General features: G+C 40.5%; 1 long non-coding RNA gene across 1 annotated transcript; it reads right to left on the bottom strand.

Moving 5' to 3' along the window:
- Nucleotides 1–143: 143 nt before the first annotated feature.
- LOC123599306 lies at nt 144–27,196 on the bottom strand. Its single transcript, XR_006713097.1, has 3 exons — nt 27,156–27,196; nt 18,286–18,289; nt 144–219 (listed from the first exon to the last, which is right to left on the bottom strand). It is a non-coding gene; the product is annotated as an uncharacterized LOC123599306 (long non-coding RNA).
- Nucleotides 27,197–27,284: the final 88 nt, after the last annotated feature.

Here is a 27,284-nt window from a genome sequence, read left to right on the forward strand (position 1 = left end):
TGTAAAGATTTCATTCGTTTTTATGGATGAATAATTTTCTACTGTATCTTCTTTATGCATTACTCAATTGATGGACACAGGTTGCTTCTGTATCTTGGCTATTGTAAATAATGCTGCTATAAAATAGGGGTAGAGCGTTCTTGTATTCATTGGTTAAATACCTAGTCATGTAATTGTTGGATCATAAGGTAGTTCTATTTTTAACTTTTTGAGGAAACTCTTTAATGTTTTTCCAGAGTAGCTGCACAGTTTGCATTCCCACCAACAGTGGAGGAGGGTTCCTCTTTCTCCACATCCTCACCAACATCTATTGTTTCTTGTGTTGTTGCCTTTAGCCATTTTGACAGGTGTGAGATGATATCTCATCGTAGTTTTAGTTTGCATTTCCCTGATGATGAGTGATGTTGAGCATCTTCTCAGGTGTCTCTTGGCCATTTGGATGTCTTCTTTGGAGAAACGTATATTTTTCTGCCCAGTTTTTAATTGGATTATTTGGTTTTGGGGTGTTGGGTTGTATTAGTTTTTAAATGTATTTTGGATACTAACCCTTTATAAGATATGTCATTTGAAATATGATCTCCCATTCTGTAGATTGTCTTTTAGTTTTGCTGATTGTTTCCTTTGCTGTGCAGTTTTGTGTTTTGATTAAGTCCCAATAGTTTGTTTTTGCTTTTGTTTCCCTTGACTCAGGAGACATATCTAGAAAGAAGTTGCTGTCACCGATATCAAAGAGGTTACTGCCTGTGTTCTCCTCTAGGATTTTGATGGTTTCCTGTCTCACATTTAGGTATTTAATCTATTTTAAATTTATTTTTGGGTATGGTGTAAGAAAGTGGTCCACTTTCATTCTTTTACATGTTGCTGTCCAGTTTTCCCAAAACTATTTGTTGAAAATGTTTTTTTCCATTGGATATTCTTTCCTGCTTTGTTGAAGATTAACTGACCATAAAATTGTGGGTTCATTTCTGGGTTTTCTATTCTGTTACCTTGATCTAAAAACCTATTTTGTGACAGTACCATACTGTTTTCATTACTACATCTTTATAACATAACTTGAAGCCTGGAATCATGATACCTCCAATTTTACTTTTCTTTTCAAGACTGCTTTACCTATTTGAAGTCTTCTGTGATTCCATACCAATTTTAGGATTGCGAAAAATGCTGTTGGTATTTTGATAGGGATTGCCTTAAATGCGTAGATGGCTTTGGGTAGTATAGACATTTTAACAGTATTTGTTCTTCCAATCCATGAGAACTGAATGTCTTTCCATTTGCTTCTGTCATCTTCCATTTCTTTCATCAGTGTTTTATAGTTTTCAGAATACAGGCCTTTTACCTTTTTGGTTAGGCTTATTCCTAGGTATCAAAATTTGTTCTGGGTCACTAGTCCTATGTCAGATACCCTGAAGTGCTGTGGTGGCTGGGTGTTGTGTGCTAGGGCTGCTGGGGGCACAAGGCTGGGCACAAATAGGTGAGGTGCATGAAGATGGCTGGATAGGACTAGGGCTGAAGTATGATGGTGGCTAGGGGCATGCAGTTGGGTGAGGTACAGTGACTGGGCACAGTGTGCAGTGGCAGTTGGGCACCTGGTGACTGGGGATGGTGTGTGAGGGTGGGGTGTGCACAAGGTGTGCACAGGGTGGCTATTCAGGGTGCACATGCAGCTTTAACAAAATTTGGCCTGAACCCAGGGCTGAGGCCAACAATCTTGGAGTGGGATAGTCCTTAAAGAACTTGTGGGCATGGTGCACTGCCAACAGGCCATGCAGCAGCTGTATGTGCATTTCTGCTTCCTGCTGGTAGCTGTGTATTTATGCTGGGGTCAGGGGAGAAAAATGGTTCTTTTCTGCTCCATCATTTTCAGTGAAGTTCTTCAACATTCTCCAAAATCAGATGAACAGATTTGTCTCCCATTTGTGCCTGGTGTCATGTAAACTGCTGCTTTTATGTTGCCTCTCTGTGCAAGCTGCTGTCTCTTTAAGGGAAGTGACCCAGATATCACTTGCCCTCCTAGCTCACCCAGTGCTGAGTGCTGACCTCTGATGCTCCAAACTCCAAGTCCCACTGGTTATACAAAGTCATGGATTTCAGCCTATCTGGTTTTCAAAACCAAACATTATGGGGATTACTCTTTCCTGGGTGAGATCCCTGGTGTGAGGAACCATTTTTCTACCCTCTCCATGGGCAGAGCTCTCTCCCTCCTGTGGACAGCCTTCCTCCACCTTTCAGACCTTCCTAAAGCTCTCACTTGCAGCTTCCTCTCTATATTGAGTTGTGGAGTTTGTTCCTCCAGTCTTCAGATCACTCTCTCAGTTATTGACTTGGATGTGGATGATATCTGGTTGAAAACCTGGGATGGGGTGAACTCCATCCCATCTCGGCCATCTTCCCAAGCTCCTCCCCTCTTCCAGATATGAACTTCATATCAAACTTATAGGTCTCGGCCATCTTCCCAAGCTCCTCCCCTCTTCCAGATATGAACTTCATATCAAACTTATAGACATTACTTACATCTTCAAACCTGTCTTTTATAGTTCTTGGTGGTGTTTCTAAGGCTAGGAATATGAGATAGAGGAAGACATAACATGGAAATGGGTATGTGCCACAAGACCTCTAAGTGTGCCTGGAGTCTATTTCCAGGGTGCTTACAGAAGACTGTGAATCCAGAACAGCCAACAATACATGGAACGTAGTTTCAGGCTTAGCTTGCACTGGAAAATCAAGATTTTTTTTACTTGAGCGACAGTCAAATAAGCTGGCTTATGTTCGTATGTTACTCATTTCCTTTTATTCACCCAGTGTTGAATTTGAAATAACACCCTAGTTAATCAGAAAGCATCTTTATTTTTTATTTTATTTTATTTTATTTATTTAAATTTCTTTTTTAATATTTATTTTTGAGAGAGAGACAGAGTGAAAGTGGGGGAGGGGCAGAGAGAGAGACACAGAATCTGAAGCAGGCTCCAGGCTCTGAGCTGTCAGCACAAAGCCCAATGCGGGGCTTGAACCATGAGAATATGACCTGAGCTGAAGTTGGATGCTTAACTGACTGGGCCACCCAGGTGTCCCTCTTTTTTTATTATTATTTTTTAAAATGTTTACTTATTTTTGAAAGAAAGAAAGAACAAGCAGGGGAGGGACAGAGACACACAGAGAGACAGACAGAGCGACAGAGAGCAGAGGATCCCAAGCAGGCTCTGCACTGACAGAAGAGAGCTCAAAGTGGGGTTCAAACTCATGAACTACTGAATTGAAGTCCAATGCCCAACCAACTGAGCCATCCAGGCATCTCTAATCAGAAATCATCTTAAACAGAAATGTTATCACTCTTGATAAATCCTGAGTGGTGCTTTTGCAAGATGGTGACAAGGTTTTATTTCTCATGGAAAATTATATTTAAATGTGAATTTGTTTTGGTATTCATCAGCTTTTACACCAAAAGGGTTCTTCCTATTGTGATTTCTGTACCATGGAATGAGAGTTGGGCAAAGCTTAGTGTCTTCCCCTTGCCTCTCTCACTGTCTTGAATCTCTTCAGGCCACAGCCAACCTCTGTCATGGACTGAGGGTTAGCAGCATGGGCTGGGCAGAAAGATAGTAGAGGTACTTTGTACCAATTTTTGACCCTGGTAGAAGGGGAAGGGTAGAAATTCTCATGGAGGTGGGTGGAGTGGAGTTGAATGATGAATTTCGAAAAGATGAAGCCATCTGACTTCTAAATCAAAATGGCACAGTTTTATGAAGCCAATATTACACTATATGTTAACCAACTAGAGTTTGAAAAAAATTGAAAAAAAAATTAAAAATGCCATAGTTGGGATAAAGTCCAGACTGGAGCTAGTTGAAGAGTAAATTGATTTAAACCAAAGACCCAACTGAAAAGGAGAACTAAAGGCCAACATCCCTGATGAATCTGTATGCAGAAATTCTCAAAAAGATAATAGGAAATCATTCAACAGTAAACAAAAGAATTATGGCATTTATTCCTGGGCTGCAGGGGTGGTTCAGTATTCACAACTCAGTCAACATGATACATCACATTAATAAAAGATAAGAACCATATGATCTTGTCAATAGATGTAGAAATAACATTTGACAAAATACAGCATCATTCTTGTTAAAAATCCTCAACAAAGTAGGGATAGATAGAACATCTCAACATCATAAAGGACATAATGAAAGACCTACAGCTAATATCATCCTCATGGGGAAAAGCTGAGAGCCTTTCCCCTACAGTCAGGAACAATACAAGGATGTTCACTCTCACCATTACCATTTAACATAGTACTGGAAGTCTTAGCCTCAGTAATCAGACAACAAAAAGAAATAAGCATACAAATTGGCAAGGAAGAATTCAACCTTTCACTATTTGCAGATGACATGACACTTTATGTAAAAAAAACCAAAAGACTACCAGAAAACTGCTAGAACTGATATAGGAATTCAGCAAAATCATACGGTATAAAACCAATGTACAGAAATGTGTTGCATTTCTGTAAACCAATAATGAAACAATAGAAAAAGAAATTAAAGAAGCAATCCCATTTACAATTGTACTAAAAACAATAAGATGCTTAAGAATAAACCTAACTAAAGAGGTAAAAGATTTGTACTCTGAAAACTATAGAAGACTTATGAAAGATAATGAAGAGGACACAAAGAAATGGAAAAACATTCCATTCTCATAGAGTAGAAGAAAAAACTTTGTCAAAATGTCTGTATTACCCAAAGCAATCTACACATTTAATGCAATCCATATCAAATACCACGAGCATTATTCACAGAGCTAGATCAAAAAATCTTAAAATTTGTGTGGAACCAAAGACCCTGAACATACAAAGCAATCCTGAAAAAGAAAAACAAAACTGGAGGTGTCATGATTCCGTATTTCCAGTTATATTACAAAGCTGTAGTCATCAAGACAGTATGGTACTGGCACAAAAACAGACCCATTGATCAATGGAACAGAATAGAAAACTCAGAAATGGACCCACAACTATATGGCCAACCCATCTTTGATAAAGCAGGAAAGAATATCCAATGGAAAAAAAAAGACAATGTCTTCAGCAAATGGTGTTAGGAAACTGTATAGTGACATGCAGAAGAATGAAACTGGACCACTTTCTTACACCATTTACAAAAATAAATTTGAAATGGATTAAAGAACTAAATGTGAGACAGAAAACCATCAAAATCCTAGAGGAGAATACAGGCAGTAACCTCTCTGACATCAACCACAGCAACTTCTTTCTAGACATGTCTCCTGAGGCAAGGGAAACAAAAGCAAAAATAAACTATTGGGACCTTCTGCACATTGAAGTAAATAGTCAATAAACTAAAAATCAGTCTTCAGGGGCACCTGGGTGTCTCAGTTGGTTAAGCCTCCAACTTCAGCTCAAGTCATGATCTCATGATTCATGAGTTCAAGCCCCGTTTCCTCTCTCTGTGCCCCTTCCCTGTTTTTGCTCTATCTCTGTCTCTCTCTCAAAAATAAATAAAAAAAACATTTAAAAATTTTAAAAAAGCAGATTTCTGAATGTGAGATGTTTGAAATGACTTATTTGATAAAGGGTTAGTTCTATAAAGTTCTATAAAGAACTTATCAAACTCAACACCCCAAAACCAAACAACCTCATTAAGAAATGGGCAAAAGACATGAATAGACACTTTTCCAAAGAAGACATCCAAATGGTTAACAGACATGTGAAAAAAAATGCCATCATTAATTATCAGGGAAATAACAAAGCAAAACCATGATGAGATACCATCTCACACCTGTCAGAATGGCTAAAATTAACAACACAAGAAACAACAGATGTTGGCGAGGATGCAGACAAAAGGAAACACTTTTGAATTGTTGGTGGCAATGCAAACTGGTGCAGCGACTTTGGAGAACAGTATGGAGGTTCCTCAAAAAACTAACAACAGAATTACCTTATGATCCAGCAATTGCACTATTAGGTATTTACCCAAATGATACAAAAATACAGACTTGAAGGGATACATGCACACCAATGTATGTAGCAGCATTATCAACACTAGCCAAATATAGAGATGGCCCAAGTGTCCATAGACTGATGAATGGATAAAGCAGATGTGGTACATGTGTATATAATGTGTGTGTAAATATAAATAATGTGTATGTGTGTGTATATATATATGAATATAGAATATTCATATATACTCATCATCAAAAAATGAAATCCTGCAGTTTGCAATGTCATGGAGACAGAGAATCCAAAACAGGCTCCAGGCTCCCAGCCGTCATCACAGAGATGTATGGGGGCTTGAGGTGCCTGGGTGCCTCAGTTGGTTAGGCAGCCGACTTTGGCTCAGATCGTGATCTCATGGCTCACGGGTTTGAGCCCTGCATCGGACTATGTGCTGACAGCTCAGAGCCTGAAACCTGCTTCAGATTCTGTGTGTGTGTCCCTCTCTGCTCCTCCCCCACTCATTCTTGGTCTCTCTCTCTCAAAAATAAATAAACGTTAAAAAAATTAAAAACAAAAACAAAAAAAACAGAGATGTATCGGGGGGGGGGGGGGCTCGAACTCACAAACCATGAGATCATGACCTGAGCTGAAGTCAGACACTTAACAGACTAAGCCACCCAGGCGCCTCCTATTTTTTTGTGCTTAAAGGACATTTAAAACAAAATACCCCCAAAGTAACAACTTTTAGCATAATCAGGAAAGACACAAATACTGATTTAGGAGAAGGGGAGATGCAGCAAAGTGGACACAAGGCTTGCCTCGTTCCATGAACACAACTAGATAACTATTAAATCATCCTTACCCTAGAAATGAACCTGAAAGCTGACAGAACAAACTTCCCAACTAAAGGGAGAGAAGAGGCCATTTTAAAGAAGGTAAGAAGTATGGAGATGTGGTTTGGGGGAGAAATGGATCACAGGTGTTTGGAAAATCACCTGTGTTTGGATCACAGTGTTTGCAGCTGTGGTTACAGAGAAAGAGAGAGAGAGAAGCAATCAGGGGAATGCACAAGGATAACATTTCCCCAAAGCCACTGGCTTGGAAAATGAGAGGGGTTGAATATGTGAATTCTTGCAACCATCATGGCTTAAAGCATGGAGTTTTAAAGGTCAATGGGCTTGGCTGGGATAAAGTCTTGAGGGCATTACACTGCTCCTGGAGAGAAGACAGGCAAACAACATCAGAGAAGAAAACACAGAAAAGTGATCTGAAGAATTCCTGGGCACATAGGGGAGAGATTATTTGCTTTCTTCATAGAATGTCCCTGAAATGAAGTATTCATGGAGATGCTTCTCCAGGAACAAAGGAGCTGGCCAGCACCATTTTCCTCCCCCACCACTCAACATAGAACCACCTGTGGGAAGAAGTGCACTGATAGCACTGGCTGCATAATGTGCTTACACCAAGCCCCAACACCCTGTGCTCCAATGGGAGCCCTTTCTCAGTCATGCTTTCCTCAGTCCCAGTGTAATAGGCCCCTCACCCAGAAGACCACCACAAACCTATGCCCACACCACATCTACTGATCAGAGAGTTTGGTAGGGCCTCAGTTCTGGTGGCAGTACTAACAAGTCTCATTTCATAAGCAGACAAGAACATACCTAGCTAAAACTCACTACATTCAGGCCAGGGACAAAACACTGCCCACAGTAGGCAAAGAGAGCCTCTGCAGATGACTGGCCAGAAGGATAGAGCTACCAAAACACAAGAGCAGAGTCCATGCAGCACACACTGGAAGCACTCCCTGAAGCACCCAGGCCCTGGACACATATATGAACTCTTCATAACGCCATTACTTTCAGGAGCAGGAGACATAACTGGCTTTTGTAACACACAGAAGAAGGCAGAGAATTAGAAAAAATGCCAAGTCACAGGAATTTAACACAAATGAAAGGACAGGATAAGGCCACAGACAGAAATCTAAGCAAACAGATATAAATAACACGCTTGATGGAGAATTCAAAGCAACAATCATAAGGCTACTCACTGGGCTTGAGAAAAGGATAGAAGACATCAGTGAGACCCTTACCACAGAGATAAAAGAGATAAAAAGTATCAATAAGAGATGAAAATTGCAATAAAAGTGATTAGAAACAGGATTGATGCAATGAAAAGCAGGCTGGAAGAATCAGAGGAATGAATTAGTGACTTGAAAGACAAAATAATGGAAAGTAACAAAAAAAAAAAAAAGAAAGGAAAATTATGCAACACAAATACAGACTTAGGGAACTCAGTGACTCCATTAAACACAATAACATTCATGTTATAAGAGTGCCAGAAGAAGACAGGGAAAAGGGGGTAGAATATTTATTTGAATAAATAATAGTTGAAAAATTCCATAACTTGGAGATGGAAACAGAAATGCAAATCCAGAAGGCACAGAGAACTCCCATCAAATTCAACAAAAGCAGCCCAAACCAAAGCATATTGTATCTAAATTTGCAAAATATAGTGACACAGAAAAAATCTTAAAAGCAGCAGAACAAAAGAAATCCTGAAATTACAAGGGAAAACCCACAAGTCTAGCTGAAGATTTCTCAAAAGAAACTTGGTAAGCCAGAAGGGAGTGGCATTATATATTCAAAGTCCTGTTTCACTCTTATGTGGATCCTGAGAAACTTAACAGAAACCCATGGGGGAGGGGAAGGAAAAAAAAAAAAGAGGTTAGAGTGGGAGAGAGCCAAAGCATAAGAGACTGTGAAAAACTGAGAACAAACTGAGGGTTGATGGGGGGTGGGAGGAAGGGGAGGGTGGGTGATGGGTATTGAGGAGGGCACCTTTTGGGATGAGCACTGGGTGTTGTATGGAAACCAATTTGACAATAAATTTCATATATTAAAAAAATAAATAAATAAAATAAAATAAAATAAAATATTCAATGCATGTGTATAAATAAAGGAAAAATAACTGTAAAAAAACAAAAACAAAACAAAAAAAAAACAAAGTCCTGAACAGGAAAATCTGCAGTCAAGAATACTCTATCCAACAAGGCTATCATTCAGAATAGAGGAAAGATAAAGAGTTTCCCAGACAAACAAAAGCTAGGAGTTTGTGACCACTGAACCAGGCTGAAAGAATTATTATGAAGGACTCTTTGAGTGCAAAGGAGAGAACAAAAGTGACAATGACAAGAAAAGATCAGAGAAAATCTCCAGAAACAATGACAAAACAAGCAGAAATTGGCAATAAATACATATCTATCAGTAATTTCTGAGTGTAAATGGACTAAATGTTCCAATCAAAAGGTATGGGGTATCATAATGGATTAAAAAAAAAAGGCCAATGAATACAGTGCCTACAAGGGACTCATTTATACCTGAAGACACATTCAGATAAAAAGTGAGAAGATGGAGAAATATTTACCATGCAAATGGATGTTAAAAGAAGCTGGAGTAGCAATACTTATATCAAAAAAACTAGGCTTTATTTTTTATTTTTTGTTTTTTTAATTATTTTTTGAGAGAGAGAGACAGAGACAGAGTGTGAGTGGGGGGAGGGGCAGAGAGAAAGAGGGAGACACAGAAACTGAATCAGGCTCCAGGCTCTGAGCTGTTGGCACAGAGCCCAACACAGGGCTCAAAATCATGGATGGTGAGATCATGACCTGAGCCAAAGTCGGATGACCAACCGACTGAGCCACCCACACGCCCTAGACTTTAAAACAAATATTGTAACAAAAGATAAAGAAAGGCACTATAGGGGCTCCTGGGTGGCTCAGTCAGTTAAGTGTCCGACTTTGGTTCAGGTCATGATATCATGGTTCATGGGTTTGAGCCTCGCATCAGCCTTTGTGCTGACAGCTCAGAGCCTGGAGCCTACTTTTGATTGTGTCTCCCTCTCTCTCTGCCCCTCCTGCACTTGTGTGTGTTCTCTCTCTCTCTCAAAATAAATAAACATAAAAAAATGTTTTTAGAAGAAGGGCACTATACCATCATAAAGGGGAAAATGCAACAAAAAGATATAACAATTCTAAGTATTGATGCACCTAATATGGAAGCACCAAAATATATAAAACAATTAATAAAAGACATAAAGGAACAAGTCAATAGTAATACAATAATAGTAGGGGACTTTAACACCAACTTACATCAATAGACAGATCATCTAAGCAGAAAATCAACAAGGAAGCAATGTCTTTGAATGACACACTGGACTAGGTGGACTTAACAGATATGTTCAGAATAATTCATCCTAAAACAGCAGAATACACATTCTTTTCCAGTGCATATGTAACATTCTCCAGAATAAATCATATTTTAGCCCACAAAACAAGCTGCAACAAATTCAAGAAGATTAAAATCTTTGAAACCATATTTCTTTTTTTTAATGTAATTTATTGTCAAGTTAGTTAATATACAGTGTATGCAGTGTGCTCTTGGCCTTGGGAATAGATTCCCAAAATTCATCGCTTACATACAACACCCAGTGCTCATCCCAACAAGTGCCCTCCTCAATGCCCCTCCCACCCATTTCCCCAACCCTTCTTTTATGGCCACAAGCCTATGAAACTAGAAGTCAATCACAAGAAAATATCTGGAAAGACCACAAATACATGGAGGTTAAAGAACATCCTACTAAACAATGAATGTGTCAACCATGAAATCAAAGAAACAATAAAATAAAGTACATGGAAACAAATGAAAATGAAAATGCAAGATTCCAAAACCTTTAGGATGCAGCGAAAGTGGTCCTAAAAGGGAAATACATAGCAATACAGGTCTACCTTAAGAAGCAAGAAAAATCTCAAATAAATAACCTAATGTTACACCTACAAGAGCTAGAAAAAGAACAACAAACAAAGCCTAAAGGCAACAGAAGAAAGGAAATAATAAAGATTAGGGATGATATAAATGATATAGAAACTAAAAAATAATAAAGTAGACCAATAAAACCAATTTTGAAAATTTTGAATTTTGAGAAGACTTTGAATTTTGAAAAAATTAACAAACTGATAAACCTATAGCCAGACTTATCAAAAAGAAAAGAGGAGAGAAAGAGGAAAGCCAACATGGTGAAGTAGAGTGATCTGTACTTCCCATGTCTCTCAAACAAAGAAGTGTTGAAACCAAAGGACTTTGAACCCCAAGAGTCTAGTAGGAAAAGAGACTGAGTCTAAAAGGGAGACACCGGACATCTTCAAGGGGCTATAGGTGGGTGATTGTGAATTGAGGAAGATAAAATGGGTCACATAGGCATGAGAGGAGGGATTCCCCTTTTGTGTAGAGACAAAGGAAGAGAAAAGGTGGCTTGGGAAGCATACGACTGTATCTGAACAAGAGATAAACCTCAACTGGGACTGAGAGGGATCCCATCTCTGACTGAAGGGCTTTCTTCCGACAGGGGTCAGCTGCCCCATTCGTGCACCTAAGGAGGAGGAGAGCCAGCCCCCAGTTTGGTAGTAGGTCAGGGGTGCAGTCCACAGTAGGAGAAAGCAGTCCCTTCCCTGGAGTGCTGCCACACTGACAAAGCCAGCCAGGACAGCATATCAAGCAGCACAGAGAAGCACGTCCCCACAGAGAAGCACAGTGCATGGAGCAGGACTTTGAATCCAAGCCAAGCGCCAGGTCAGGGGAGTCAGTGGAGCGAGAAGGACCACCCTGTCTGCACTCTCAGAAGAGTGAGGACAACTCAAATGGAGTCCACTGGGTTCATGGAGAAGAGACTGGGGAATCACCATTTTTCTCCACCACCACCACCAAGGTGGGGCCTCAGGGATTGGTCCCTGGGCCCATTATGAAGGTGGGACCAGCCTATACCAAACCACGCCCTTCTTCACTGGGTAACTGCATATCTGCATGAGCCACATAGATGCTGTGCAACCAGACAGCTCCGTCATCCAGACCAGTGATGCTGCATAGCCTGGATTAATTCCAGGACAATTCTTGTTATTTACACATATTCTCCCTTCCTATCTTTTCCCTCCTCTAGGCTGGTTACTCTGGTTGTTGGCTTACTTAGGCAGAAATATTTAATCCATTCCCTTGATACATGTTCTACATCTCCTTCTGTACTTTCCTTTCTCTCTCTGGAATAATCAAGCCATATATTTCTCTGCCTGGGTAACTATCTTTGTTTTTCTGTTGCCATGTCCTTCTTTATTTTCGTTTCTCTCTCTCTCTGGATTAAGCCATTTAGTCTCTCTGCCTGGTCAATGTTTATTCTCTCTTTGTCCCTGCCTCTGTCATTTCTCTGTTTGTATGTGGTCTTCCATCAGCACCGCCCCCACCCTGGTCTTTATTGTAGCTGGTGTTTCTGCTTTGGGACTGGTTTTTCCTTTTGGACTTTGTGTGTGTGTGTGTGTGTGTGTGTGTGTGTTTTGTTTGTTTTGTCTGTGTGTTTGTGTGTCTTTGTTTCCTGTTTTTTTGTCTGTTTTCCATTCCAGGGCTGCTTCAAGGAACAAATCAAAGCACACCTGGTGGAAGGCCCAAAACATCACTATGACTAGAGAAATAAAGTCACAACAACAGAGAGCAAATAAAATTCTCCAAAAAAAACACCTCCTGAAGGGCCAGGCCCTGGACATAATATGACCTCCCTTTAATATAGCAGTGCTGAAAGGTGCAGAGCACATAACAAGCATTTAAAACTCATAAGCAACAGAAAACTAGACAAAATGACAAAATGGAAGAATTACCCAGAAAAGAAATTCCAGGAAGAAGTGACAGCTAAAGAATTGATCAAAACAGATGTAAGCAATATAAATGAACAAGAATTTAGAATAATAGTTATAAGATTAATTGCTGGGCTTGAAAAATGCATAGAAGGCAGCAGAGAATCTATTACTTCCCAGATTAAGGAACTAAAAAATAGTTATGATGAATTAAAAAATGCTACAAATGAGGTACAAAATAAAATGGAGTTGGCCACAGCATGGATTGAAGAAGAAGAAGGGAGAATAGGTGAATTAGAATATAAATTTATGGATAAAGAGGAAGCTGAGAAAAAGAGAGATAAAAAATCCAGGATCAAGAGGGAAGAATTAGAGAACTAAGTGATGCAATCAAACGGAACACTATCTGTAGCACAGAAATCCCAGAAGAAGAGAAAGAGAAAAGGGGCTGAAGGTGTACTTGAACAAATCATAGCTGAGAACTTCCCCAATCTGGGCAAACGTAACTTGAACTCATATTCTACATGATATATCATAGTGAAACTGGAAAAATACAAGGATAAAGAGAGAATCCTGAAAACATCTAGGGATAAACGGGCCTTAAATACAAAAATATACACATATAAGTAGTAGCAGACCTATCTACTGAAAGTTGGCAGGCCATAAAAATGGCAGGAAATCTTCAATGTGATGAAGGGGAAAAATATGCAGCCAATAATCCTTTATCCAGCAAGCCTTTCACTAGAATAGAAGGAGAATAAAGGTTTTCCCAAACAAAAATTGAAGGAATTCATCACCACTAAACCAGCCCTATAAGAGATCCTAAGGGGGACTATGTGAGTGAAATGTTGCAAGGACCACAAGGTACCAGTGACAACACTACAAGCATGAAAGGCACAGTTAACACAATGATTCTAAACCCATATCTCTCATAATAACACTGAATGAAAATGAACTAAGTGCTCCAAGCAGAAGACATAGGGTATCAGAATAGATTTTAAAAAAAGATGCATTTATTTGCTGTCTATGAGAGACTCATTTTATACCTGAGGACACCTTCAGATTGAAAGTGAGGGGATGGAGAACTATCATGCCACTGGAATTCACAAGAAAGCTGGGGTAGCCATACTTATATCAGACAAACTAGACTTTAAATTAAAGGCTGTAACAAGAGATGAAGAAGGGCATTATATAATAATTACAGGGTCTATCCATCAGGAAGAGCTAACAATTGTCAATGTCTATGTGCCAAATACGGGAGCCCCCAAATATATAAAACAATTAATCACAAACATAAGCAACCCTATTGATATGAATGGGGTAATTGCAGGGGACTTTAATACTCCACTTACAACAATGGATAGATCATCTAGACACAGGATCAATAAAGAAACAAGGGCCCTGAATGATACATTGGACCAGATGGACTTGACAGATATATTTAGAACTCTGCATCCCAAAGCAGCAGAATATACTTCTTCTTGAGTGGACATGGACATTCTCCAAGATAGGTCACATAATGGGTCACAAACCAGCCCTCCATAAATATAAAAGAATTGAGATCATACCATGCACACTTTCAGATCACAATGCTGTGAAACTTGAAATCAACCACAGGAAAAAGTCTGGAAAACCTCCAAGAGCATGGAGGTTAAATAACATCCTACTATGAAACAAATGGGTCAACCAGGCAATTAGGGAAGTATTAAAAAATATATGGAAACAAATGAAAATGAAAATACAACAATCCAAACCCTTTGGGATGCAGCAAAGGCAGTCCTGAGAAGGAAATACGTTGCAATCCAGGCCTATCTCAAGAAACAAGAAATATCCCAAATACAAAATCTCACAGCACACCTAAAGGAACTGGAAGCAGAACAGCAAAGACACCCCAAACCCAGCAGAAGAAAGCATATAATGAAGATCAGAGCAAAAATAAACACTATACAATTAAAAAAAAAAAAACAAAAACAAAAAACAGTAGAGCAGACCAATGAAACCAAGAGTTGGTTTTTTGAAAAAAATAAACAAAATTGGGGCACCTGGGTGGCTCAGTCGGTTAAGCCTCTGACTTCAGCTCAGGTCACGATGTCACAGTTCATGAGTTCAAGCCCTGCGTCAGGCTCTATACTGACAGCTCAGAGCCTGGAGCCTGCTTCAGTTTCTGTGTCTCCCTCTCTCTCTGCCCCTCCCCTGTTTGTGTTCTCTCTCTCTCTCTCTCTCTCTCTCTCTCTCTCAAAAATAAATAGACATTAAAAATTTTTTTAAATAAAAAAATAAACAAAATTGATACACCTCTGGTCAGTCTTCTCCAAAAGAAAAGAGAGAGGACCCAAATAGATAAAATCATGGATGAAAATGGATTTATCACAACCAATCCCTGAGAAATACAAGCAATTATCAGGGAATACTGTGAGAAATTATATGCCAACAAACTGGACAACCTGGAAGAAATGGACAGATTCCTAAACATCCACACACTACCAAAACTCAAACAGGAAGAAATAGAAAAGTTTAACAGACCCATAACTAGTGAAGAAGTTGAATCAGTTATCAAAAATCTCCCAACAAATAAGAGTTCTGGACCAGATGTCGTCCCTGGGGAATTCTACCAGACATTTAAAGCAGAGTTAATACCTATCCTTCTCAAGCTGTTCTAAAAAATAGAAAGGGAAGGAAAACTTCCAGACTCATTTTATGAAGCCAGCATTACTTTGATTCCCAAACCAGACAAAGGCCCAGCAAAAAAGAGAACTACAGGCCAATATCCCCGATGAATATGGAAGCAAAAATTCTCAATAAGATACTAGCGAATCGAATTCAACAGCATATAAAAAGAATTATTCACCATGATCAAGTGAGAATCACTCCTTGGCTGCAAGGCTAGTTCAACATTCACAAATCAATCACCGTGATACATCACATTAATAAAAGATAGGATAAGAACCATATAATACTGTCACTAGATGCAGAAAAAGCATTTGACAAAATACAGCATCCTTTCTTAATAAAATCCCTTGAGAAAGTTGGAACATACAGAAACCTCCCACAGCTAATATCATCCTCAATGGGGAAAAACTGAGAGCTTTCCCCCTGAGATATGGAGCACGACAGGAATGTCCACTTTGCCACTGTTGTTTAACATAGTGTTGGAAGTTCTAGCATCAGCAATCAGGCAACAAAATGAAATCAAAGACATAAAAATTGGCAAAGATGAAGTCAAAATTTCACTTTTTGCAGATGACATGATACTCTACGTGGAAAACCCGACAGACTCCACCAAAAGTCTGCTAGAACTGCTACATGAATTCAGCAAAGTTGCAGGATACAAAATCAATGTACAGAAATCAGTTGCATTCTTATACACTAACAATGAAGCAACAGAAAGACAAATAAAGAAACTGATCCCATTCACAATTGCACCAAGAAGCATAAAATACCTAGGAATAAATCTAACCAAAGATGTAAAAGAACTGTATGCTGAAAACTATAGAAAGCTTATGAAGGAAATTGAAGAAGATATAAAGAAATGGAAAGACATTCCCTGCTCATGGATTGAAGAATAAATATTGTCAAAATGTCAATACTACACAAAGCTATCTACACATTCAATGCAATCCCAATCAAAATTGCACCAGCATTCTTCTCGAAACTAGAACAAGCAATCCTAAAATTCATATGGAACCACAAAAAGCCCCGAATAGCCAAAGTAATTTTGAAGAAGAAGACCAAAGCAGGAGGCATCACAATCCCAGACTTTAGTCTCTACTACAAAGCTGTAATCATCAAGACAGCATGGTATTGGCACAAAAACAGACACATAGACCAATGGAATAGCATAGAAACCCCAGAACTAGACCCACAAACGTATGGCCAACTCATCTTTGACAAAGCAGGAAAGAACATCCAATGGAAAAAAGACAACCTCTTTAACAAATAGTGCTGGGAGAACTGGACAGCAACATGCAGAAGGTTGAAACTAGACCACTTTCTCACACCATTCACAAAAATAAACTCAAAATGGATAAAGGACCTGAATGTGAAACAGGAAACCATCAAAACCCTAGAGGAGAAAGCAGGAAAAGACCTCTCTGACCTCAGCCGTAGCAATCTCTTACTCGACACATCCCCAAAGGCAAGGGAATTAAAAGCAAAAGTGAATTACTGGGACCTCATGAAGATAAAAAGCTTCTGCACAGCAAAGGAAACAACCAACAAAACTAAAAGGCAACCAATGGAATGGGAAAAGATATTTGCAAATGACATATCGGACAAAGGGCTAGTATCCAAAATCTATAAAGAGCTCACCAAACTCCACACCCGAAAAACACATAACCCAGTGAAGAAATGGGCAGAAAATATGAATAGACACTTTTCCAAAGAAGACATCCGGATGGCCAACAGGCACATGAAAAGATGCTCAACATCGCTCCTCATCAGGGAAATACAAATCAAAACCACACTCAGATATCACCTCACGCCAGTTAGAGTGGCCAAAATGAACAAATCAGGAGACTATAGATGCTGGCGAGGATGTGGAGAAACAGGAACCCTCTTGCACTGTTGGTGGGAATACAAACTGGTGCAGCCACTCTGGAAAACAGTGTGGAGGTGCCTCAGAAAATTTAAAATAGACCTACCCTATGACCCAGCAATAGCACTGCTAGGAATTTACCCAAGGGATACAGGAGTAGTGATGCATAGGGGCACTTGTACCCCAATGTTTATAGCAGCACTCTCAACAATAGCCAAATTATGGAAAGAGCCTAAATGTCCATCAACTGATGAGTGGATAAAGAAATTGTGGTTTATATACACAATGGAGTACTATGTGGCAATGAGAAAGAATGAAATATGGCCCTTTGTAGCAACATGGTTGGAACTGGAGAGTGTGATGCTAAGTGAAATAAGCCATAAAGAGAAAGACAGATACCATATGTTTTCACTTATATGTGGATACTGAGAAACTTAACAGAAACCCATGGGAGAGGGGAAGGAAAAAAAAAGAGGTTAGAGTGGGAGAGAGCCAAAGCATAAGAGACTCTTAAAAACTGAGAACAAAAAATAAGAAAACAAAAACAATGTAGTAGAGGGCAGGAACATATGGTGAGAAAAAGAGAACACAGATGCTATGAGGGAAGGATCAGGGGAAAGGCAACAACACGAATGGGATGAGGAACAGAAACAGAAGGAGCACCTGGGTGAATTCAGAAGCCAGCCATAGGGACAGAGTTCTCCTATTATCAATGCCATAGTGAGATCTCTGACCTCTGGGTCTCTGGGGGCTGTGAGAGCCCAGCATCACAGACTCTTTTATCCTGATGGGAAAGATAGTGGAATAGACCACGTTGCCTGCAAACCCCTATAGCACTCTTTGGAAGTCCTGCCATGTCAAGGTCTTCCCATAGCAGCCCCTGGCCCTTTAGTAACCAGAAACATCTTCCCCCAACTTTAACAGGGACAACAGTCATGGCCTGACCCTTTCCAGCTTCCTCTCTCACCATTGGACATGTTCAAGAACCTTGCCTGTCCCAAGTGACAAGGGTTCCATTTAATAACCTGCAAGGCTAAACTCAGAATATCCAAACATCTCAGGCTTGTCCCAACTTTTCTCTCCAAATTAATATGCCAAATCTCACTCTTGTCTCTACCAGCTAGACCCTATGCTTGCATTCACATCAACCCATCTGCCTGGAATGACTTCATTCATTCAACAGATATTTTTTGAGCACTTACTATGTGCCAGCCACTATGCTACATGCTAGGAATAGAGTGAACAAGGAGACACAGTCTCCTCCTGGGAGCTGACATTCTTGCTGACCCTTTCCCCCCACCTCTGAAATCTGCACTCTTCCATCAATTCCCTCTCCATCTGCGATCACTCCTCTTTCTTATAGTGCTTGGTGTTTAGAATCCGTAAGTTGCTGATTGATCAAGTATTGTCTTGTTGATCAACAGAACATCAAAGGTTACTAGTGTGGGGATCTATAAACTCCGAAATGTATGCAAACCTGGTGCTTATGTGCGTAGTTCTGGTCCAAAATTTTTATTACATTTCCCTAAAAAGTGAAAAGACCCTACTTTTTATTGTTGAATTGAAGTTATTTATCTGGTCGTGGTATTTACATTTTCAAGATGAATTTCACAATGTTATGGTATGTTTACTAAGCACAAAGACCTTGAGTGTGATTCCTGTGTGCTCCACATATTACCTATGCACACCTGATTGGAGATTGTCATTTGTTTGATGGAATTGAAGGAGGCTCCTGGATCCTGAAGGATAACTGGAATATCCAAGGCTGAGTAGAAACTGAATATATATTCAGGGATAAGGACAAGGCAAACCCTGAGGCAGAGAGAAGAAAGCAGCGTTGATGGGGGAGGCAAGCTGAGCAATTGGCTGAGCAGCAGACTCACAGAAGGAAGCAGAGGAGGAAGACTGGTCCTGAGCAACAGGTTGAGGAGTTGGGACTTTGTACATCACTAGGTCATAGTTAAGAGCTAAGATTCAGCCAATTAATAGCTTTGGGCAAGTGCTCACTGAAGCTTTCATCTCATCTGCAAAATGAGGATAAGAATAATTACCTTCTATAGTTGTTATAAAGATTAAAAGGACTCATGTGTTAAAAAACACCAGACATTTTCACAGTTCACCCAGAAAAAGCTAAACAAATGGTGGCCTTTGTTGCTGTTGATTGAAGAAGCTGGTCTAAGGCTGTTCACAGGATGGCGGAGAGATGGAGGGACCTAAGAAGGGTCTCTAAAAGACATAAAAAGAAACTTTAATGGTACAAACAGAGGAGGGACACCAGCTGTGTAATATTGGACAGGTTCCTTAATCATTCTGAACCCCAGTTTCATCACGTATAGTGGCTGTGAGGATAAAATAAGATAATGAATGTAAAAGCCCCTATTCTAGTGTCTGGCACATAGTAAGTATCCAATACAAAGTGACAGCTATTAAGAAGTAAACAATCTCCAGCACTTAGTATGCTCTGTACAAATGTGGTAGAAAGATAAAGGAGGAGGGAAGTTTTTTTAAAAGCACATTGCATTGGAAATCAGAATTTTCAAGTTGAAAGGGAAATTGGATGCTTATTACTCTCTTATCAGATGCATTTATTGATTTTCAATGTGTTTTCATAAATTGACCAGATAAATTAATCTTTACAAATGAAAAAGGCACCAATCAATGTAATCTAAGACCTTGCTGCCAATTGAGATGCACATTTCTCCTGACAAACTACCAAGGGAGTACAACACAAATAGTTTTAGTTGGGCAACAGTGAGAGATATTAGGGCAGGAAAGTCCTTCTATGTCCCCCATATCAGACTTGCCAGAGCCCTAGACTATGCATGAGAGACTCTTGCACAGCTGTGCAGAAGAATTTCATCAAGGAGCTCATCAGTAGAAAAGGGAAAAGTCAAACTCAGGGCAACTTTCTCAAAGAGAAATGAAACTGTGGAATTGGAAGAGAAGGGAACAAATACCAAAAACCAAAGCATGCTTTTCAAAATAATGGCAGGTCCCTAACTGTCCTTCAAGAAGATGGGGTATAGGAGAAAATATCCAAATGGAAAAATATATACAAGGTGTGGAGAAGAAGCAAGGAGAAACATTTTCCCAAGAGTTAGAAACGTGGGTCAGCAAGAGGCAACTTCACCACTCTCATTCAAAACCTAACAGCCAGATGTCATCAGGAAAGTTAGTTTTCCCAATACCCTAGGGGGCCTATTTCAGAAGGTCTGTCCATTGTCACATCCTCTCTAAACTTTAAAAGACAAAACAGTCCCCATCTTTCTTAAAACCTCTGGTGAGACGCTGAGGAATTCACTTCCTCTTCTGGGTCTCAGTCTCTCAAGCAGTAACATGACAGGTTGGATGAAACAACTCTCAGGTCATCCCTTGAACTAGTCACAGAATAAATAATTAGGAGGTAAAAACCCATGCCAGAAACAAAATCTAACCACACAAGAGGTCTCTACCTCAGTAGAAATAGTAAGGAGGTGAATGGCAAAAGTAGTTGTAGAGTGAACAAACATTTTAAGCATTTGATAACAGAAGGAGAAATACAAGACACATAAAGGAAGAATCTTACCTGAAACCATGTAATCAATAACATCAGGAAGGGCCTGGAAGTGAGAAGGGAAGGTCAGGAGTCTGGACCCCTATGTCCTTGGAAAACAGACTTCACCAAGGGAGGGCTGCTCTAATCAGTTGGGTCTGCAACAGGATCTCTTTCAGTGCAGGGAAGCCAGTGAGCCTCCATCTCCTTAGAAGGAAATGGAGCTTAAATGGAAAAAGGAAGGACCTTTTGTTAGAGGAACAAAGTTTCAAAAAAAAAAAAAAAAAGACTTGTGTAGTCAGAACTCCTCTAGAATCTCTCCTGTTCTGTGAAATTGGGAGTTGACTGAGGTGCTTGGGGCACTCCCCATTCACAGGTAGGAAATGCTTGATACCTTCCATGAGGACTGTGAAGGTTTTAAAGAAATGCATTAGGATTGGTTAAAATGGGAAGAAAATGGGTTCTGAAAAAAGGGACACACATGTGCATGTGCACGCACATAGACACACAAACACACACACACACAGACACACACACACACACAGCACATACAAAACCTAGAAGAGTAAGCTTCATCTTAAAACCTTGTTGGAATCATTAGTGGTTAAGAAAAAGTCTTCCAGAAACAACAATTGTAGCACAGAGAGATCATATATCTTTTATTCAAAAGGAAGGCAAGGTGGCCTTCCTTGCCACCTTTCTAGGACTCAGGAAAAAGCCTTTCGCTCATGGATGAAACCCCTCACTGGACCAGGGACAACATTTGAGTGAGAGGTTTATTCCCTCACTTCTCACTGCTACCCATTGTTCTTCCCCTCTGCTGTGACTAGGGAAAGTTGCTTCTATTTTCACAAATCCTTGGAGACCCCTCCTCTGTCACATCTCTGTCCCTAGTCTCTGGCAATTAAACCTCCTAGGGAAGGCAGCCTCCTGCGAAGTTCTCTGCTCACCTCAGCTACACCAACAAACAAACTCTCTCCCAGGAGAAGGAGGAGGGGAAAACTGGGGAAGGTTTCTATGGTTCAACCTGGGAAGAATTGACTCTCCCTCCATTCCATAAAAAGAATAGGAAACATTGGCTTTTTTTCTGTGTTCTGTGTTGTGTGTTTTGTTCTGTGTTACGTCTTACTTGGAAATATCCACTAAATACTGTATGTAAGCAAAGGGAATTTTCCAGAGACTTCCAGAGCGTCACTCCTCTACAACTTTCTGCCTCCTCCCAATACCTCAGGCTAATGAGGAAGCAACCATCCAAGTTCCCATTGACGCTTCTTATCTCAGAGCTCAATTCCACTGGAATTCAAAGAAGTCTTCAAGAGGTCAAGGGTTCAACAAACACCCTGCCATGACCAAGAGTTCATCTTTCTCTGACATTGACCACCTCCTACTACTCTCCTGTCAGCTCCTACCCACTTGACTTTCTCTCCTATTAAGAAATTCACACAAATAAAGGTAGCATAGCACAGACACTTGACCTTGAAGTCAGACAGAGCTGGGTGGGAATCTTTTACAGATTTGACATTGGGCAAGGGATTAATCTGAACCGTTTTCTCATGTGTGAAATGATAATGATGATGTTAACTACAAATATTCCTTGTGAGCATTAATTGAATAAAATATCTGAAGTGTTCTCCCTGTTTACAGGTTCTAAGAATTGTAGTTACTAGTGTCACTGCCCTCCCATCTCTCTTAAGCCCAAAAGCAGATACAAAACGCAGACTTTAAAAAAATCGTTAATAAATATCACTAAACAAATAACTGAATCCAATAGCAAGCAACAAAACAAATGCTGAGGACAGGGAAGAATCTGATTTACAGAGTCACCACACTATAACATTCTAAATGTCCAGTTTTCTGTGTAAAATTACAAAGCATAAAAATAAAGGGAATAATCCATTCACAGAAAAAATGAGCTAAAACTGTCCTTGAGATAGCATAGATATTAGATTTACTAGACAAAAATTTAAATAAACTGTCAAATATTCTCAAAGAGCTAATGGAGAGGAGTCTGGATATGTGAGTAGGAAGATAGTGACAAAGTAGGTGAACCCTACTCTCACCTCATTTCACAAATACAACTAGATAACTATCAATCATCCTAAATACCACAGAAATTAATTAACCTGAAGACTGACATAACAAACTCCAAAACTAAAGGGAAAGAAAAAGCCACTTTGAAGAAGATAGGGAGTATGGAGACATGGTTTAGGAAAGAAATGAATCATGGGTGCGACAGAGAGGAGGGAGCCATTATCATAAAGAAATGCCAAAGAGAGAGGAGCACACAAGGGAATGTATGAAGAGAACATATCCCCAAAGATGATGGCTTAGAAAACAAGGTCCAGGGCGCATGGGTGGCTCAGTTAGTTGAGTCTCATACTATTGATTTTGGTTCAGGTCCTGATCCCAGGGTTGTGGGATTGAGCCCCTCATCAGGCTCCCCACTGACTATGGAACCTGCCTAAGATTCTGTCTCCTTCTTCCCTCTCCCCAGCTCATGTACTCTCTATCTCAAAAAAAAAGGAAAGAAAAAAAGAAAAGAAAGAAAATGAGAAGGGCTGAATTTCATGAATTATTGTAACCAGCAGAGCTTGAAGACTGTTGATTTAAAGGTCAGCAGGCTTGGCTGGGATAGAGCTCTGAGGGCACTGCCATACTCCTAGAGAAAAAAAAGGCAAATAACCTGGAGGAAGATGGCATGGAAACATCTTTTTTTTAGTTTATTTACTTTTTTTAAGAGAGTGAGAGAGAGCACATATGCACAAGTGTGCATGCGCAAGCTAGGGAAGGTAGCAGGAGATAGAGAGAATCCCAAGCAGGCTCTGCACTGTCAGCACAGAGCCCCATACAGGATTTGAACTCATGAACTGTAAGATCATGACCTGAGGTGAAGTCAGACGCTTAACCAACTGAACCACCTAGGCGTCCTGGAAACACCAATCTTAAGAAAGCCTAGGGTACACAGGGAGAGATTTTTGCTCTTCTTGGAGCCTTCCATAAGCGACAATGTTCATGGAGAACCCATTCTGGGAACCAAGGAGCTGGCTGACACCATTTACTTTCCTGCCCATCACCAAAAAAAGAGAGCCACCTGTGGAAAACAGCACAGTACCAACAATGGCTGCATAACTTGCTTACATGAAGCCCCACACCCCTGCACTCTGGTGGGGCTTCCCTTCCCAGTCATGTTTGCCTCAGTCCCAGCACAGCAGTACCTTCCTCCAGAAAGACCAGCACATGTTCTGCCCACACCACATCTCCCAACCAAAGGGTTCTTCTGGGCTTCTATTCTAGTGGAAGTAGTATCAGGTCTCATGTAACAAACATATCTGAGCACACCTAACTGAAACATGCCACATTCAGGCCAGGAACAAAACACTGCTTGTCAAGGAAAGCCTGTGCAGATGACTGGCATGAAGGATAGGGCAGCCAGAACACAACAGCAGACCACATGCAACACACACTGGAGGCACCCCCTGAAGCCCCAGGCCTTGGGCACTACATGACCTTTTCTTCATAAAGCCATTACATTCAGGAGCAGCAGACATAACCGGCTTTTCTAAAACAGAGAAGAAGGGAGAGACCTAGACAATTTGCTAAGACAGAGCAATTTATCCAAATGAGAGAACAAGATAAGACCATGGCCAGATATCTAAGCAAAATAGATATAAGTAGCATATCTGATGGGGAATTGAAGCAACAATCATAAATATACTCCCTGGGCTTGAGAAAAGAATAGAAGACATCAATGAGACTCTTACCACAGAGATAAAAGAAGTTAAAAAAATCAATCAGACATGAAGAGTGCAATAAACAAGGTTGGAAACAAGCATGATGCAATGAACAGCAGGCTGGAGGAAGCAGAGGAACAAATTACTGACTAAAAAGACAAATTAATGGGAAATGATGAAGCTGAATAAAAGAAAGAATTATAAAATGTGAGAATAGATTTAAGTAACTCAGTGACTCCATAAAACATAATAACTTGCATATTACGGAAGTCCCAGAAGAGGAAGGAAGACAAAAGGGGACAATTCATTTGAAGAAATAATAGCTGAAAACTTCCCTAATCTGGGGACGGAAACAGAAATGCAGATCCAGGAGGCACAAAGAATTCCCAAAATCAACAAAAGCAGGACAACACAAAGACATATAGTAATTACATTTGCAAAATGTCATAAAGAAAGGCTCACCTTGTCCTTCTGATTGCTTAGATTCCACCCATATCTGCCTATATAACCCAGAAAACCACCAAAGACTAGCAGAATGGACTCTCCAGAGCCAAGCACAGATGAGAGGCCCACGGAAGATGGTAGGAAAGGCAGAGAGGCGGTGCGTGCTACACGGACTGGCGGGAGGGAGCCAGGGTAGTGGAAGGGCAGCCCACCCAGCAAGGCAGAGCCCCCAAAGTCTGGCTTGCAAAAGCAGAGGGGCCAGACTCTGTGAGTTCTGACAGCCAGTGGGACAAACATCTGGAATGTTAAAAGTAAACAGCTCTGCTCTTGGAGAGTGGGGAGAGCGAGAGGACACTGGGAGGGAAGTTGTTGAGCCCCGGAAGACAGAGCTCAGCTTGGAGGGGGAACAAAGGTGTTGGCCAGCGCCATCTCCCTCTCCCATCCCCCAGCCAAAGTTCCAAACAGAACCAGTTCCTGTCACTGAACTTGCTTGCACCGCACAAACACCCAATGCTGTGTTTCTGTGGATCCATCCCTCTGACGGGACTACCTCCCTCCTGGTGCTGCAGGGCCCCTCCCAAAGGGGACTGCCCACAGCAAAGCGAGCTAAGCCTGCCCCTCCTGCCCCTGTGCACCTTGCGATCCACCCTGGCTAATACACCAGATCCCATTGAAGCAACACCACAAGCCTAGCAATGTGCAAGTAGCCCAGACAGGGGCCACACCACTCCACAGTGAGTCCTCTCCCTGGGAGAGGGGAAGATAAGGTACACACCAGTCTGACTGTGGCCCCAGCGGTGGCCTGGGAGCAGACATCGGGGCTGACTGTGGCCCCACCCACCAACACAACTTACTCCAGACAGCAGAGGGGAAGTGCCCTGCAGTTTAGAGCCACCACAGGGAATACCCAAAATGATGAAATGGAAGTAATCTCCTCAAAAGAAACTCCAGGAAGCAACAACAGCTAATATATTGATCAAAAATAATTTAAGCAATATAACAGAATAAGAATTTAAGAATAATAGTCCCTCTCCCCCGCTCATGCTCTGTCTCACTTTGTCTCTCAAAAATCAATAAATGTAAAATTAAAAAAATTTAAAACAAAGACTGTAACAAGAGACAAAGAAGGGCACTGCACGATCATCATGGAGATAATCCAACAAGAAGATATAACAATTTTAAATATTTATTCCTCAAACATGGAAGCACCCAAATAAATAAAACAATTAATAAATTATGACAAGCGGGGCGCCTGGGTGGCTCAGTCGGTTAAGCGGCTGACTTAGGCTCAGGTCATGATCTCGCGGTCCGTGAGTTTGAGCCCCGCGTCGGGCTCTGTGCTGACAGCTCAGAGCCTGGATCCTGTTTCAGATTCTGTGTCTCCCTCTCTCTGACCCTCCCCCATTCATGCTCTGTCTCTCTCTGTCTCAAAAATAAATAAACGTTAAAAAAAATATGACAAGCACTGGGTATTGCATATATATGTGATGAATCACTGAATTCTGCTCCTGAAACCAATATTGCAGTGTATGTTATCTAACCAGAATTTAAATAAAAATTAAAAAAAATTAATAATAAACATGAAGGAACTAATTGGCAGTAATACAATAATAGTAGGGGAGTTTAATACCCCACTTACATCAATGGACATATCATCAAAACAGAAAATAAACAAGTAAACAATGGCCTTTTTAAAAAATATAATTGTCAAGTTAGCTAACATACAGTGTATGCAGTGTGCTCTTGGCTTCAGGAGTAGATTCCCATCGTTCATCACTTACAACACTCGGTACTGTCCCAGCAAGTGCCCTCCTCAATGCCTATCACCTATTTTCCCCTCCCCCGCCACCCCCCACCCATCAACCCTCAGTTTGTTCTCTGTATTTAAGAGTCTCTTAGGGTTTGCCTCCCTCTTTGTTTGAAACTTTTTTCCCCCTTCCCTTCCCCCATGGTCTTCTGTTAAGTTTCACAAATTCCACATATGAGTGAAAATATATGATATCTGTCTTTCTCTGACTGACTTATTTCACTTGGCATAATACCCTCCAGTTCCATCCACGTTGTTGCAAATGGCAAGATTTCATTCTCTCATTGCTAAGTGGTATTCCATTGTATATATAAGCCACATCTTCTTTATCCATTCATCACTTGATGGACATTTGGGCTCTTTCCCTAATTTGGCTATTGTCAATAGTGCTCTATAAACATTGGGGTACATGTGTCCCTATGAATCAGCACTCTGGTATCCTTTGGATAAATTCCTAGTAGTGTTATTGGTGGGTCATATTTTTAATTTTTTGAGAAACCTTTACTCTGTTTTCCAGAGTGGTTGCACCAGTTTGCATTCCCACCAACAGTGCAAGAGCGTTCCCATTTCTTCACATCCCTGCCAAAATCTGTTCCCTGTGTTGTTAATTTTAGCCACTCTGACCAGTGTGAGC

This window comes from Leopardus geoffroyi, chromosome A1 (genome assembly GCF_018350155.1).
Source record: "Leopardus geoffroyi isolate Oge1 chromosome A1, O.geoffroyi_Oge1_pat1.0, whole genome shotgun sequence".
NCBI lineage: Eukaryota > Metazoa > Chordata > Mammalia > Carnivora > Felidae > Leopardus > Leopardus geoffroyi.